Genomic DNA, 16840 nt, shown 5'->3' with positions numbered 1-16840 from the left:
CTATGACTACATAGCATTTCATTCCTTTGTATGGCTCTATTACAATTTATGTAGACAGTGGATTTTTAGATTGTTTCTATTTTTATTACAATACAGTATTGCTCAGATTGACCTTATAAGAGCAGTTAATACATATGTATAAACATATCTTCAGGACACATTTATATAAGTGAAATTGTAGACTTAATGACAATATATATTGCTGATCTTCTCTATTTGCAGGTCCATATTTGTTAGTTTACTTTTATTTGTAACAACACAATCAATACTTGCAGTGCTTTCATGGTCACTTGTGGACATGCACAGCACAGCAAAAAGTTTGAGTTGCTTGATGTGTTTATTAATGGCTGAGAATAAACCAAGTGACATTCTGCTTCTTGTTTCAGCTCTCATACTGAAAGCAAGCATCTTTTCATGGTCTACTTAGTGCCACATTTTCCTCAGTTTTGTAAGTGATCTTGCTCTATGAAATGGACCCCAACCATGGTGCTGAAGTTTTGTCTAGGGTTCCTGATCACAGAAAAACTGTGATGTCTCTTATAGAGAAAATACAGGTGTTAGATAAGCTTAATTCAGGAATGAGTTATAACACGGTTGGCTGTGAGTTAAATGTTAACAAAACCACAATTTGTATTAAAGTGTCTTTGAGCAGAAATGTACATTTTAAAAAGATTTTACATATTGATCAAATGATAAATTTGTTGTGACATAAGGCTTGCAGAAACCTAGCCCTGTATTTTTGGTAGGAGCTATCATGCAATATTCAGTAATATATCATTTCTGGAAACTTTATAGAGTGTAGACCATTAACTACCATGAAGAATGAGAATCAATTGTATTTACAATTTTGATAGTAACAAATTTTAGCTTGTAAGATGTCTGTAACAATTTATACTGTAACGAACAATGTGAGTGGGTATTCATACTTTGATCAGCAGTGTATATTAGGAAATTTTAAATCTTTGTGAGATAAGTTCAAAAATATGCCCTACTCTTATTTTAATTACTCTATTAATAATTACTCTTTAATTATGCATGCATGTATGTGTGTGTTTGTGTGTATGTGTATGTTTGAAGGGTTTGCTCATGCCCCTTTTCCATGTTAAAAATTGATCTTTTGGCCCAGCACCTGGAAGGAAGCTTCCCTGCTGCAATCCCAGGCTCCTAGGGCCAAGAAGGTGAGCCAGTCCCAGCACCCGGAAGGAAGCTCCCCACCTCCATCCCAGGCCCCTAGGGCAGTGAAGCTCAGCTGGTCCCAGCACCTGGAAGGAAGCTCCCCGCCTCCACTCCAGGCTCCTAGGGAAGAGAAGCTCAGCTGGTCCCAGCACCTAGAAGGAAGCTCCCTGACTCCATCCCAGGCTCCTAGGGCAAAGAAGCTGAGCCAGTCCCAGCACCTGGAAGGAAGCTCCCGTGCTGCCATCCCAAGCTCCTAGGGCAGAGAAGGGGAGTGGAATGGGCACCAGAAGCACCCCCCCTCCCACAGCATGGAAATGAGAAGTCACATAAACAAGCCTCAAAAACAGACTTCTGGATTACCTACAGCAACCCCAAAGGGAAATGAGATGGAACACTCTGATACTCAACCATCTGGACTCTCTGAACTGGCATAAAAGAGGATCTGGGAAAAATGAAATCAGAAATAATAACTTAGATAACAGCAAAGATTTTGTTCATGGTGCAAGACATGATTAATAAATCTAGAGAGGACACAGATAAAAAAATAGAGGATCTGAGGAACATGATGGAATCCCAACATAGGAAACAAATGGAATCCATAAAACAGATACAAACAGATTTCCAGGAGATTAAAAACTCCATTGAAAGTCTACACTGCAGAAAGAGCCAATGGGAGGACAGAATTTCAGATATAGAAGATAAGATTGCAATTAGTGAGGAGGAAAAGAAAAATTGCTTTAAAATTGTAAGGGAACATGAGAAATCAGTCCAGCATCTGCTAGATGATGCAAAGAAGAATAACATAAAACCAATTGGAGTCAATGAAGAAAGAGGAGAGAGTGCAGATGACATAAAAAAACTGTTCACAGAAGGGATGGCAGAAAACTTCCCAAGCAAGGGAAAAGAACTTGACATACAGATAAATGAGGCATATAGGACTCCAGTTAGCCTTAATCAAAAAAAATCTACACATAGGCATATAATAGTTAGGATTCCAGAAATGCAACAGAAGAATAAAATTCTACAAGCAGTGAGAGAAAAAAAACAAATCACATACAAAGGAAAGCCCACAAGAATGACAACAGACTTCTCAATGCAAATCCTCAAGGCAAGAAGAGCTTGGAGAGATGTATTTCAAGCCCTAAAGGAAAACAGCCTCCAACCCAGATTGATGTACCCTGCAAAACTATCTTTCAAAATTGATGGAGAAATAAGATACTTTGATGATAAAGAGCACCTCAGGAACTTCATGAATACCAAAGTGGCACTCCAAAAAATTTTAGACAATACCCTAGGAAAAGACAATGAGGATCACAACCCCAGAAAACCCAGCAGAATGAATCCATTGGGAGTGACAAATTAAACACAAAGGGGATCTAGGTCCTGAGTTGCACAGAACACGCTGAATCACCCCGCTGAAGACAGGCAGGTCTGCCCACGCTCTACTGAGGTTCTGAGTCACAGGGAACATGCCGAATCAGCCTGCTGCAGACAGGCAGGTCTGCCCACACCCTACTGAGGTCCTGAGTCGCATAGAACATGCCAAATCAGCCTGCTGCAGACAGGCAGGACTGTGCATGCCCTAGCGAGGTCTCGAGTTGTGGGGAAGATGCTGAATCACCCCACTGCAGACCGGGAGGTCTGCCCATGACCTACCAAGGTCCCGAGTCACATGGAACATGCCAAATCAGCCCGCTGCATACAGGCAGGTCTGTGCACGCCCTACCAAGGTCCCGAGTTGCATGGAAGATGCTGAATCACGCCATTGCAGACAGGCAGCCACTGGGTTCCACACTACAAAGATGCAGAGGATACCAGACCACCAGAACAAGGTACAGAGTCCTGTGGCTCCTGGCCCAGAGGTAGGGGCTTCTGAGCTGCCATCCCACTGCTCCTGGTCCAGAGGAAGGGGCTTCTGGGCCACCATCCCTCACACCACTTCTGACCCAGGGGTAGGGGCTTCTGAGCCACCATCCCACTGCTCCTGGTCCAGAGGAAGGGGCTTCCTGGCCACCATCCCTCCCACTGCTCCCAGCCCACAGGAAAGGGCTTTTGGGTTGCCATCCCTACCCCTGCTCCTGGCCCCTAACCTACCTCTCCCAGCTCAGAGGAGGTAATCCATGCAGGCACCAACAGCTCCCTGCCCCAGTCAAAATGAGAAAACATGTAAATAAGTCTCAAAACCAGACTTAGAGATCACCTACAGCAACCCCAAAGGAAAATGAGATGGAACCCTCTGATACTCAACCACCTGGACCCACTGAACTGGCAACAAAAGGGGATCTGGAAAAAATGAAATCAGAAATGATTTCTTAGAGAACAGGAGAAATTGTGCCCCTAGTGCAAGATATGATTAATAAATCTAGTGAGGAGCTGAGGAATATGATGGAATCCCAACATAAGAAACAAATGGAATCCATAAAACAGTTGCAAATAGATTTCCAGGACATGAAAATCTCCATTGAAAGTCTACACAGCAGAATGAGCCAATGAGAGGACAGACTTTCAGACATAGAAGATAAGATTGCAATTAGTGACCAGGAAAAGAAAAATTGCTTCAAAATTATAAGGGAACATGAGAAATCAATCCAGCAGCTGCTAGATGATGCAAAGAAGAATAACATAAGACTGATTGGGCTCAATGAAGAAACAGGAGAGAATGCAGATGACATAAAAAAATCTCTTCACAGAAATAATGGCAGAAAACTTCCCAAGCAAGGGAAAAGAGCTTTACATACAGATAAGTGAGGCATATAGGACTCCAAATAGCCTTGATCAAAAAATAACTACACATAGGCATATAATTGTGGAGATTCCAGAAACACAACAGAAGAACAAAGCTCTCCAAGCAGTCAGAGAAAAGAAACAAATCACATACAAAGAAAGCCCATCAGAATCATAGCAGACTTGTCAACACAAACCATCAAGTCAAGAAGAGCTTGGAGTGACATATTCCAAGCCCTAAAAGAAAACAGCCTCCAACCCAGATTGATGTACCCTGCAAAACTATCTTTCAAAATGGATGGAGAAATAAGATACTTTCATGACAAAGAGCACCTTAGGAACTTCATGAATACTAAACCAGCACTCCAAAGAATTTTATACAATATCCTAGGAACAGATATTGGGGATCACAACCCCAGGAAGCAAAGCAGAATGAACCCATCTGGCATGACAAGAAATTAAATGTAAAGGGGGAGAACCCAACAAAAAGAAAAACTCATGGCAATGAAAAGTCAATACGTTTCACTTATAACCATCAATGTTAATGGTCTCAATTCACCAATCAAAAGAAATAGACTGGCAGAATGGGTCAAGAGGCAAAATCCAACAATATGCTGCATACAAGAAACACACTTAATTCAAAAGGAAACTTATAGACCGAAAGTTAAAGGGTGGAAAACAATACTCCATGTGACATGAACCCCCCAAAAAGCAGGAGTAGCTATCCTCTTTTCAGATCAAGTGGATTTCAAACCAAAACTGATTAAGAGAGATGAAGAAAGACACTATATCCTTGTAAAGGGAAGAATGCAAGAGGAAGAGATGACAATCATAAATATCAATGCAACAAACAGTAGTGCACCCAACTATATAAAACAAATACTAATGGACATGAAAAGTCATATATGCACTAATACAATTGTAGTGGGGGACCTCAACACCCCACTGTCACAAATAGATAGATCAACTAGACAAAAAATGAGTAATGAAATACTAGAACTCAATTGAACTCTTGAACAAATGAACTTAACAGATGTTTACAGAGTCTTCCACCCCACAAAATCAGAATACACATTCTTCTCAGCTGCACACAAAAATAGACCACATACTCACACATAGAACATGTTTAAGTAAGTGCAAAGGAATTGAAGTTATCCCCTGTATATTATCAAACCATAGTGTGATGAAATTGGAGATCCATGCAAAAGAAACTCAAAAAATTTCATAAACATGTGGAAACCGAACAACACACTTCTGAATAACCAATGGGTCACAGAAGAAATTAAAGAAGAAATCAGACAGTTCCTTCAATTAAATGACAATGACAGTACCACATATTGGAACCTATGAGACACAATGAAAGCAGTCTTATGAGGGAAATTCATAGCAGTGAATATGCATATTAGGATAGGGGAATGAGCCCAATTAAACAACCTGATGTTGAACCTCAAGCTTCTAGAAAAAGAAGAGCAAGACCACCCCAAAGCTCATACAAGGGAGGAAATGATAAAGATCAGAGGAGAAATCAATGCAATGGAGACTAAGAGAACGATACAAAAAAATCAATGAAGCCAAGAGTTGGTTCTTCGAAAGAATCAACAAAATTGACAAACCTTTAGCCAACCTTGTCAGAAAAAGGAAAGAAAAGGCCCAAATCCATGCAATTAGGAATGAAAAGGGTGAAATTACAACAGACCCAGCAGAAATCCAGAGAATCATCAATACCCACTTCCAGAACCTATACACCAATAAGTTGAAAAACACAAAAGAAATGGACAGATTCCTAGATACATATGAATTACCAAAGTTGAACGAAGAAGACCTAAAAATTCTGAACAACCCAATATCAACCAATGAAATTGAAAATGTATTTTAAAACATCAACTAAGAAAAGCCCGGGCCCTGATGGCTTCACTGCTGAATTGTACAAGACATTTAGAGAGGAACTGCTGCCACTACTGTTTAAACTCTTCAAGGAAATTGAAAGGGAAGCAATATTCCCAAATTCATTCCTGGAAGCAAGCATCACCTTGATCCCCAAAGCAGAGAAAGACCCAACTGAAAAAGAGAACTATAGGCCAATCTCACTAATGAACATAGATGCAAAAATCCTTAATAAGATACTGGCAAACAGAATGCTGAAGATCATCAAGAAGATTATACAGCCTGATCAAGTGGGATTCATCCCAGGGATGCAGAGCTGGCTCAATATATGCAAATCAATCAATTTAATACAGTATATCAATAGGGCCAAGGACAAAAACCATATGATTATCTCCATAGATGCAGAAAAAGCATTTGACAAAATCCAACATGCATTTATGATAAAAACCCTACAAAAAATTGGAATAGATGGTCTCTACCTCAAACTGATAGAAGCCATCTATGAAAAACCAACAGCCAATATCATACTAAATGGTCAAAAACTGAAATCCTTCACACTCAAATCAGGAACAAGACAAGGATGTCCACTATCACCACTCTTGTTCAATATAGTTCTGGAAACATTAGCCATGGCAATTAGACAAGAGAAAGAAATAAAAAGAATAAAGATAGGTAATGAAGAAGTCAAATTGTCATTATTTGCAGATGACATGATACTCTATATAGAAGACCCCAAGAACTCCACCAAAAGTCTTCTAGACTTAATAACCAAATACAGTCATGTAGTTTGTTACAAGGTCAATACACAAAAATCAATAGCTTTCCTCTACACCAATGACAGACTCACTGAGAGAGAAATAGGGCAAATAATTCCTTTCACAATAGCATCCAAACAACTGAAATACCTAGGAATCATCCTAACAAAAGAAATGAAAGACCTCTTCTCTGAAAACTATGGCACTCTGAAAAGAGAAGAGATTGAAGATGATATCAGAAAATGGAGAGACATCCCTTGTTCCTGGGTAGGAAGGATTAATATAGTGAAAATAGCCATACTTCCAAAACTGCTATACAGATTTAATGCAATTCCAATTGAGATCCCAGCAGCATAGTTCATAGACCTTGAGAAAACAATCCAAAAATTCATTTGGAACAAGAAGAGACCCAGAATAGCAAAAGCAATTCTAGGTAACAGAGACATGGCAAGGGGTATCACAATCCCCAACCTGCAACTCTACTACAAAGCTACTGTGATAAAAAGAGCATGGTACTGGCAAAGCAACTGACTTGAGGACCAGTGGAACAGATTAGAAGATGCAGAAACAATGCCAGACACACTCAACCATCTCATCTTCGACAAAGGAGCCAAACACCCTCACTGGAGGAAAGATAGCCTCTTTAATAAATGGTGCTGGAAAAATTGGGCTTCAACTTGCCAAAGATTAAAGTTAGTCCTATATCTCTCACCATGCACTAAACTAAAATCAAAATGGATTAAAGATCTAAATATTAAAATAGAAACTCTGAACCAGTTGGAACAGAGGTTAGGTAGAACCCTCGAAGACAGTGGTGTAGGAAAAGATTTTAAGAACAAAACATCAGTTGCCCATGAACTAGCACAAACAATCAACAAGTGGGATCTCTTCTTATTAAAAGGCTTCTGCACAGCAAGAGAAGCCACCAGCAGTGTGAAGAGACAACCCACAATGTGGGAAAAAATCTTCACCTGCTCTTCCTCAGACAAAGGTCTACTCTCTCAAATCTATAAAGAACTTAAGAAGATCAGACTTCCCAAATTTAAAGACTCAATCCAAAAATGGGCATCTGAAATGAGCAGTCATTTCTCAGACAAGGAAGTAGAAATAGCAAATAAATACATGAAAAAATGTTCAACATCACTGGTCATTCGAGAGATGTAAATGAAAACAACGCTGAGATTCCACTTCAATCCAGGAAGAATGGCTGCTATCATGAAATCAACCAATAACAAATGCTGATGGGGCTGTGGGGGAAAGAGGAACCCTGCCCCACTGCTGGTGGGAGTGTAGACTGGTGCAAGCACTGTGGAAATCAGTATGGAGATACCTCAAAGAACTAGGACTGGAAGTCCCATTTGACCCTGCTATTCCACTGCTGGGGATCTTCCCCAAAGAATTAAAAGAATCATGCCACAGTGACATATGTACACCCATGTTCATAGTAGCGCAATTTGTAATAGCTAAAACTTGGAAACAGCCCAAATGCCCATCAACTGGAGACTGGATCAAGAAAATGTGGTTTTTTTTTTTTATAGAATGGAGTATTACTCAGCCATAAAAAATCAGAAATTCGAGACATTTATAGCTAAGTGGATGCACATTTGAGGCGATACCCTTAAGTGAAATAAATAGGACACACATGAATAAATACTGAATAGTTTCTCTGATGTGAGAAACTGAAAGTGTAAATAAGGGCTAAATGTATAATAGGTAATGTGAAATAGGAAGGAAAGGGCAAAGGGGAAGGAAGTGGGAGGGCTAGGGGAAAGGATAGAAGGGAATGGGATTAATATGAGAAAATGGAAAAATAGGAACAAAATCTTTGTAAATAGGGAGGACTGGAGGGGTTGAAGGGAGGGCTGGGCAAGGGTGAAAAATAAGAACCAAGAGAGACTATGTAAAGGTGCAAATTTCCAATGATGAATGTCATTATATTGTATACCTAAAATGTACCAATGATTAGAATGAATAATCGATAATGCAAAATAGGAAGAAAAGGTCCAAAGGGGTAGGGGTAGTGGGAGGGTCAGGGGAAAGGAAAGAAGGGAAAGGAAAAATGATGAGAAATGGAAAAAATGGAAACAAAGTCTTTGTAAATAGGGAAGGGTGGAGGGCGTGAAGAGAGGACCAGGAATGGGGAAAGAATAAGAACTAAGATGCATTATGTAAAGGTACAATTCCCAATGAGAAATGTAATTGTGTTGTATACCTACAATGTACCAATAAAAGAATTTAATTAAAAAAAATTAAAAAAAAAAAAAAGGGAGGACTGAGGATTTAGGTCAGTGGCTTTGCTGCCTGCCTCACAAGCAGAACATCCCAAGTTCGATCCCTGGTAACAATAAATAAATAAATAAATAAATAAATAAATAAATAAATAAGTGCAAAGGGGAAGAATCCAACAAAAAGAAAGTCATGACAAGGCTTTTAAAACTTTTGACTTCATCTCCCTAATGAGTGTATAATTCAATCTTATTATTGTCCTGATTAGTATTTTTCTGATTCTAGTGTTGCACACCATTCCTTGTGCTATACTGGCTATTTATCATCTTCTTATGTCTACATTTTAATTGGGTTGTCTATTAATCAGCTCTAAGTATTCTTTACATATTCTGATCATAGGCTATATGTATTGTAAATATGGTCTTTTTAAGGACTACTTTTCATTTTAATGATGTCATTTAAAGTTCTAAATTTTGATGGAATCTTAGTTATCAATTTTTTCCTTTTATACGTAATGTTTTTTGTATCCTAGGTAATTCTTGCCTAATGTGAATTCATAAATATTTTCCCTTATAATTTCTTCTTAAAGTTTTACGCTTTTAGGCTTTCTTATTTAGGTTCATAGATCCCTTCAAGTTATTTTCATGTATGGAAAAAAAGGGTTGAGGTTAATTTTTTATATACAGATACCAGGTGTTCTATTGCCATTTGGTGAAGACACTATCTCTTCCTCGGCTCTAGAATCGAGTTTATATTCTATAAAATGCTAATGTTAAATAATCTTTCAAAACTCTGTGGACCTTATATGTGTGGTTCTATTTGTAGATTCTCTGTTTTATTCCAATGATCTATATGTCTTTCCTTACACCAACACTGCTTTGATTACTGTAGCTTTATAAGTAGTCTTAAAACTGGGTGCTAAACGTCTTCCAACACTGTTTTTGCTTTTGTTTTTGGCTTTTTTGGGTCCTTTGTACTCCTACATAACTTTTAAATTTCAATATCCAATTCTTCATTTATAGCAAGTATACACAGACCTGAATTTTTATATATACCTGGTGTTTTCTAATCCTGCTAAATTCAAGTACAAGTTCTAGGGGCTCCTAGAGATTTCTTAGTATTTTCTCTGTAGATGATCATTTCATCTACATATAAAGAGTTTGCTTCTGCCATGCCAATCCTATCCTAGTTGTGTCATTTTATTGCCAGACTATTTTGGTTTAGACCTATGTTTCAAAGTCTAATAGACAGATGAAGAATAGGCATATATGCCCTTGTTCCCCACTTTAGGGAGAAAGCATGGTACCGTCTCCATTCATAGAAGGAGTTTTTGTTGGAAGTATGGAGTACATGTCTTTGATATGTTGAGACAGTTCTGTTCTACTTCTAGTCTCCTGATAGCTTTTACCATGAACAGCTGTAGAATTTAGTCCAATACTTTTTCTCCAACTAGTGACAGGATCATATATGGCTTTTGCCTTTCCTCTGTTAAAATGATGACTTTTGGGGGTGGATCTTCCAATGCTGAACCAACACTGCCATCCCTATAATAAAACCACTTTCTACATCCTGCCAGATCTGACTTCTAATAGTTCATTTTGTTAAACAAATTTCTATCTATGTTCATACTTTTTTCTTCTATTATCTTTATCCAGTTTTAGGATTAGCATAATGTTGATTTCCTAAAATGAGGGGAGAAGTGTTCCTTCTTTTTTCTGCTTTAATGGTTTGATATAATTTATCAGTTAAAATGTTTAGGACCCTGCTGTTGTTATATAGGTAGGTTTTCAAGCTAAGAATATACTTTCATTAAAAGTGCTATTCAAATTTTATATATCCTCCAGAGATAGTTTCATTAATATTTCTTCCAAGGTACTTCTTAGAAGTTGTCAAATTTATTTCAAAAAAGATTTTTGTAATATGCTTTCTATATCCTTTTAAATTCTGTAAAATCTGTGGTAATGTCTCCTAGATCTTAATATTGTAATTTAAAAAATGTATAACTGATATTATATAACAGGAAGGAAAGGCCTAAAAGAGCAGGGGAATTCGGAGGGGTAGGGGAAGGGAAAAAAGGGAAAGGAAAAAATATGAGAAGAGGAAAAAAATGGAAACAAGGTCTTTGCAAATAGGGAAGGGTGGAGGGGGTGCAGGGAGGGCCAGGGAAGGGTGAAAAATATAAGAACCAAGAGGCTCATGTAAAGGTACAAGATCCCAATGATGAATGTAACTGTATTTTATACCTAAAATGTACCAATAAAGTTAATGGGGAAAAAAAAATAAAAGAAAAATATATCAAATGTATTAAATTCTGTTTATTACTGTTAATATATTCCATTCCATTTTTATGTATTCATTTACTGGAACTATCATTCATTATGTACATTCATATTTTCAGATATAGTCCTACACACTTAGTAAGAAATCCAGGTTATATATTATATATTCAAAGTGATTAAATGATTTATTATAGAGATAACCTTTTCAGGAATTTTACCAATATGATTAGTTTTCAAAGGATAGGTACACAAAATCTTGGGAATATTAAGGCATACTGATTAAATATATCTTTACATTAATAAAGTAAATGAGCTTGGTCTAAAAAAAATTGATCTTTTGGTATTTTTCTAATTGATGTACTAGTACTGTATGTCTTATATACTGAGGAAACATCCTTTACCATATTGGATGAAGATATTTTTCTCTATATACATTTGTCTTTCAATTTTAAGTTTCATATTTTTTTTTTTACCATTAAAACCTCTTTCAATGTTTGCATGGTAATTTTATCATGCTTTCCTTTTCTGGCTTTGAGCTTTAATTAAATAGGCCTTCCTCTTATGGTAAAATAGACTTAAAAGGAGCCTTCCAGAAGACTACGGCCTTCTCCTGTAGTCTATAAACATCATTGTTTAATATTTAAACATTTGATTCACCAGGAGCTTGTTGAGTGTTGTGTTCCTCTTTACATTTTTTTAATAGCTAGTTGTTTGTTTTAAAAGCAAAACCGGTATCGCTGGGCATAGTGGTGCATGCCTGTAATTACAGCATTCAGGAGGCTGAGGCAGGAGGGTTGCCAAGAGTTCAAGACCATCCTGGGCTACATACTGAGTTCAAGCCCAGCCTGGACTACACAGCAAGACCCCGTCTCAAAAAACAAATAAGCAAACCACCCCCCCAAAAATAAAAACAAAAAAGCAAATCCAATATCTGTTAGCTTGATGTAGCTATTCTACAGTGCATACATACATTGAAATATCATGCTACAACATAAATATGTACCATTTTTTGTTAATAAATAAAAAAGAAAAACATCATATCTTGCATTTGTTTGAAGTGCCATTTTTGATGTCATATGTTACATTTCCATATGTACTCATATCTACTATGTTTCTTTAGCATGTTTCCAATTTTGTAAAGTATACTTACATAGAAAAGACAGAAGAAGTACATCCACATTTATTTTTATCAAGTAAAGTGGAGTCTAAAAAGTGAGACTACTTGGATTGACATGTGTTTTTTCTAAATGTTTTAACCTATCATTTCTGAGGCACATCTTGAAACCAACAGAAGATTAATATCAAATGATGTTCAATCATTAGGGTTCTTGGTTGAAAGTAAAACAGAAATGTCTTAAAACTGCTGGCAGATTTTTAAAATTCTGTCCATGCCGTCACTTCTAACAGGTCAGTATGTAGTGAAATGATTCAGGATGACAATATTAGTGTAACATTCAAGTTGGTTGGGTTGCATTCACTTTCCTTACTTAAATTTCACAGTTTGGAAATGTTAGCTTATTCATCAAAATTCCAAGCTAACCTACAAAGAAAATAACTTACTAAATATAACAGACCTCACACATCCCTATAATTCTGTAAATTAATGGTTTCATATATATAGAACCCCCGACATAGTCAAGAAATACAAATTATTGTTTCTGCCTGTCTTCTGAAACCAAGTCCTTGAAGAGGTGACAGAGATTGGTGATGTGAAGCACTAATAGCACTTATTCCACTGACAACCCTCCAATTTAAAAAATAATTGGGTTCTTTTTGTCCAGTTTTTCTGTATGGGATTAAAGATTCACAGATCCTTAAATAGCTATGTGACACCACTCTTGGGAGGACCCTTAAGGGTTACCTTCCCTGTTTCCCAAACATCAAAACTAAACCGGAAAGGAAACAGTAACAGAAGTAAAAATTGTATGGTTTTACTTAAGTCTTCTTTAATTGAGGTTAGGTAATATTCTAATTCATTTTTGTTGAGCAGCTATACTTTTTGAAGTGACTCAAAATTTCCATCTACTTAGTTATCTCTGTTTTCACCAGCAGATTCAACCAGACTGAAAGCTACCATTGGCCCAAGTGGTCTCCCATTGATGGGGTTGTTAACTAGATTTTTTTTCACACACACAAAACAACTACTGTTTTGGAGAGGTTTTCAGATCTTGTTTTTGTACTAGTTTTAATGGGTTGGCTATATTCTTAGTTGGAGATCTGGTGGGCCTGTGTGATTTTGCCAAGGGAAGCACCTTCAGTTACCTTATTATCATAAATATAAGTAGCAAAATATGTAGTAACTTTAAAAATTATTTTAATTTTCATATTTTTTTGTGGTAATAAAGATTGAATCCAGGGCTTTGCACTTGCTCTGCCAGTGAGCTACATTCCCAGCCTGTTTACTACTGTGTAACAAACCACTCCAATGTGTAGTGACTTAGCAGTTTATGGCTACCTCACTGTTCTGCATATGGATGGTGCTTCTCTGCACAGATTTCACTTTCAGGCTTTCATGAAGTTGCAGGCAGATGGTGAGTGGAACTGGTATAATCTGAAGATCCAATAGGGCTGGACCTTTAAGAGATGCCTTCTTCCCTCACAAATCTGGAATCCCATCAGGTGTAGCTGAAAGAGTTGGCCATTAGATAGGCACAGCTTTGATTAGGCAAATGTGCAAAATCAGCAGATATGGTTTAATTAATCTTTAGGGTTTTAATCTATCTGGTGATTTCAAGCCTTCCTCCCAGTTGTGTGCACTTATGAGCCCACACCTACTTCATGAGGTCTGGGATGCCTTTTAAATGGGTTGGAAGAGATGCATTTTATAAATGCAATGTACAATGTCTTTTTCATTTAGAATGAATGTACTAATGTACTAATACTACAAACTCAAACTCAAGCTGTTGACATAATATTGTTCAGTGTTTAGAAGTTTATATTTCTGTTTCATAAATAATTAACAAAAAGACTTTTATTTGCTCCAGATGGATATCCTTTAAACTTTTCCTGAAAACAAAAATCATGTCCTAATATTTTCTTTGGCATACTGTTGTAGCCATGTAGAACTTAATTCTTCTCCCAATTGTCTCAATTTTTGTTTGCAAGGAACCATATGTGTATGAATTACTTGTTTTATCTAAATCTTGAAATCCACATTATTTGTATCCTTTGAGTTTCATTTTTTTTGAAGTGTTACTGAAAACCCATTATTGTTTTCATTGTAATTTTTTTATTCACAACAGAAGACAACTGCTACAGGGAGGAATTAAAAAATTAGATAAAAATGCAAAAGGTATGATGTGGTATAAATTTAGTGTCAAGGTTGGTTTTTAATCATCTGGCAGGAAGGACTTTTGTATGAATCAATCTTCATGTTTCACTCTGGGCTGATCATGTCACTGTTGTTGCTATTTAGTTTGATATTATATCCAATATACTTAATTTCAACAACTGGAAGTGTGATTTCTTTTTGTTTTAGTACCGGGGATCAAACTCGGGTCCTTGCACTTGCCCAGCAAGCAGTGAAACCACTGAGCTAAATCCCCAGCCCAGCACCTGGAAGTGTAAAGCCCTTAACTAGAAGGAAAAATAACATTTCATCTGCATCACCATGCTTTGTCAGATGGGGGAGCCCTTGATAAGAAATGCTTATCAAAGAATGAAAACTTCTGAGGACTTATCCTAAATTAGACTAATGATTACTTTTCTTTTCTAATTTATATGAAATATTTTTTTCTAGATTTGAGTACTTTGATTAAAAATTACTATTAAAATTTTTTAAAAAATGAAAACTGTTGTGCCAGAGACTTGGTATCTATTTTATTCTGGCCAACATTTCCTTGGTTGCTATGTTGGTGGCCACACATAATTTAACAATTAGATAAAATAGTAATTTTTAAAAAAATTTCAGTAATAATACAGCAGTAGCTTTGAACATATGTTCTGGACACAGCTGTATGGTAATTTTGATGCCTTTATCTAACCATTTGATCTTGAACTGGTTGCTTAATCTTTTTTTTTTTTTTATGTACTGGGGATGAAACTCAGGACCTTGGACTAGTTACTTAATCTTTTAAATGCAGATTTCCTTATTTACAACTATGAATAAGTTTCTTCTGCAAATCTAGTGCAATATGTCTGTGTACCAGATACCTTCATTTGCCTTTTCATATCCACTTTCCACCTTTTTCCTCTGCCCAATTTGGTTTGGCCAACAAAGAGCCCAGACAGAACATCAGAGGAAGAGCTGAGGGGAGATGGGAGATTCATTCTGAACCCTTGCCCTCCATCATGGCTTCAGTCTGTTTCTGTTCCATTCCAAGAGGCTTTCTATAAAATCCTCTCTTCTGTTCTAGGAGTTGTCCCCTCCTTTTAGGCCTAAGGATAGGTAACAGTGGCTGCTATTACTAGCCCCAGGGAACTATCCATAATCCTTTTAAACTTCCTCAGGAAAATCCTAACTTTCCTGTGTGTTCTGTTTTCTCCTGGGATGCTGATTGATACAGTGTGTGCTTAACATAGTGTCTTGAATGTAGTAAATGTCTAAAACAGTAATATTTATCACTAGAGACATAAAGCCTGTAAGCAATCTTATAATATATGTAAAATTAAAAATTAATTATACAATTAATTATATAATTAAAATATGTATATTCAGAAGCATAGAGCTCTGGCTGTGATAAAACACTGTTTAAATGAAATAAATGAAATGATTTACAACTTGTGCTTAAACTTCATTTTGTGAAGAAAGGCTGTTGTATCATAGGAAAAAGACTCCAGCATCTCCATGATTTATCTACTTACTCTTATGTGACAAGCCCATAGTCACTTTAGGACAGACACATTCAGTAATTTAATGTCCTGATCATGGAATAATAAAGATCTGACCTCAGTTACCTCTTCATTTATTTCCCAGGTTGTACCTGGTCCAGGATAGATAGTTCATACCTGCTGTGGGGAGGGAATGAGTTCCTGGTTCTCTCTCTTGTCTCCTCTCTTCCCTTTTGCACTAACTGTTGTTTTGGAGCTGCCGATGTGAAGGGTTGGAGGGACAAGCGTAGAGGAATGCACTGCTTGGCTGGGTGGCTTCAACTTCTCTGGACAGGATAGATCATTAAAGGTGATACCCCAGGGTGGCCCTGGAGAGGAACAAAGGTTGAGTTCTTCAGAGGTTTCCTATGGAGCTTTTTCTGGTATACTTCCTTCAACTCAAGTCAATTATTTCCTGTTCACCACTATATACTTCCAGCTTCTTGCCATTCCTCCTTCTTCCATGTAACCCTGTTAGCTGAGAAGAAGGATAACCTCTTGTTCTACTCTCTCCCTGCTGACACACACCTGATGCAAAACACTGAGGCATCCCTTTGGTCAGTTGCAGAGTAGAAACTGCCCTGTGAGCTCTCTATTCCTGTAGTTGTACTGTTTCCAGACTCAAGGCAGAAGGTAGGCCTTCTACTCAGGCCACTTAGCTTTCTCAGGCCAGGTCAGGTACCAGTTTTCTGTGTCCCCAGCAGCAGGGAGGACATTTCCAAGCTTTTGTAGGGGCACCTTGAAACTCTCTAATGAGACTTGGGGATAGAAGGCCACATACCCCAACCTGAGTTCAAAGTGTCGGGGACAAAGACTAGAGAATCCTCTCCAAAAGGAATTTATCACCATACCTTCAGTTCTACCAGTTGTCCCAGTACCTTTTATATTACAAACTGGGCTGAGGGATCCAGCAGCCAAGAAAAAGTTCTGGTAGGGTTCTACTTTGGTAAATCTTCACGAAATGAATATTTGGTTTAGGATGCCTAT

The sequence above is a fragment of the Heterocephalus glaber genome, unplaced genomic scaffold (assembly GCF_053883595.1).
Source record: "Heterocephalus glaber isolate CG9 unplaced genomic scaffold, H.glaber_assembly_v1.0 deba00001463, whole genome shotgun sequence".
In the NCBI taxonomy this organism is placed as follows: Eukaryota; Metazoa; Chordata; class Mammalia; order Rodentia; family Bathyergidae; genus Heterocephalus; species Heterocephalus glaber.
The sequence above is the reverse complement of the archived record's forward strand: the minus strand, read 5'-3'. Positions refer to the sequence as shown.